Source organism: Mandrillus leucophaeus, unplaced genomic scaffold (assembly GCF_000951045.1).
Source record: "Mandrillus leucophaeus isolate KB7577 unplaced genomic scaffold, Mleu.le_1.0 Scaffold180, whole genome shotgun sequence".
Classification (NCBI taxonomy): Eukaryota; Metazoa; Chordata; class Mammalia; order Primates; family Cercopithecidae; genus Mandrillus; species Mandrillus leucophaeus.
The window spans coordinates 1,520,177-1,521,492 of record NW_012101810.1 but is presented as its reverse complement, the minus strand read 5'-3'; positions in this window follow the sequence as shown (position 1 = coordinate 1,521,492).

Sequence of the window (1,316 nt, the reverse complement as noted above, 5' to 3'; positions counted from 1 at the left end):
TCGCACTGTCACCCAGGCTGGAGTGCAGTGGCACGATCTCGGCTCACTGCAAGCTCCGCCTCCCGGGTTCATGCCGTTCTCCTGCCTCAGCCTCCCGAGTAGCTGGGACTACAGGTGCCCGCCACCACGCCCGGCTAATTTTTTGTATTTTTCATAGAGACGGGGTTTCATTGTGTTAGCTTGATGGTCTCGATCTCCTGACCTCGTGATCCGCCTGCCTCGGCCCCCCAAAGTGCTGAGATTACAGGTGTGAGCCACTGCACCCATCCAAGAGATGCTGTTTTAACTCACAGCCACAGCAGTTTAAGGTGAAGGAGAGGAAGGAATTGGGAACCCAGCAGGTTTGGTATCCCTGGGTGTGCGCCCCACAGAAGTCGCGCAGCAGCTCCTGGTTCGCCTGGTTGTGCTAGAGAGAAACCGACCTGGTTCGCCTGGTTGTGCTAGAGAGAAGCCGACCTTGCCCCGTAGATGGCACTGGTTATGGTCATCACCTGATTTCTCCACACTTTTCCCTGCTGGGTTGAGGAGTCGGCATCCAAGCCAAACGGATTATTAGTGCTCTTCGGAGCCACCATCCAGGCCTTGAGGGGCTTCAGCCTTGGCTGCAGTATTTGTAGATTCACTTTTAGAAACTTGATGTGGCTGAGACTGCAGCCTGGGAGGCAGTGACCTGCAGCAGCCGCCCACACAGTGGTGGGTCCGACTCCTCCTGCCACATGGTTGCTCTTGCAATGTGTTTGCCTGATTTTTTTTATTGCGGCCTCTCAGCTTCTTTTGTTTCTTCAGTCATCTAAAGAGATTTTTTAAAGGAAAATGGTCCAGTGTGTGCGATGCACGCCGTAGCCCAGGGCCCAAGAGGAGCGTCGTGTGAAGGAGCTGTGCTTGGCGGCTCAGGTCCCTTCTCAGAGTGAGTCCTGGCAGAGCGGAGCGGCCTCACACTCCCTGCAGGAGCCCCGCATCGGGGCGCGGGTGGCTTCAGCTCACGGCAGTTGGTGCAGGGGTCCTTGTGAGGTCTGTCTGGCTGCCTGTGCCCGGCACCTGCGTGTGTCTTGAGTATTTCCTCTTCATCCTCCATGTGTCCCTGGTGGCTGAATGCGCAAGCCAGCTTCCCTCTGCCGAGAGCGAAGGGCGGGATTCGCACCAGGAGCTTGGTCTTCCTTCATTTGACACCAACAGTTTCTGCCGCTAGTTCTCATGCTTGCATTTCTGTGTTCTACTTTTTTTTGTTGTTGTTGAGACGGAGTCTTGCTCTGTCGCCCAGGCTGGAGTGCAGTGGCCGGATCTCAGCTCACTGCAAGCTCCGCCTCCCGGATTTA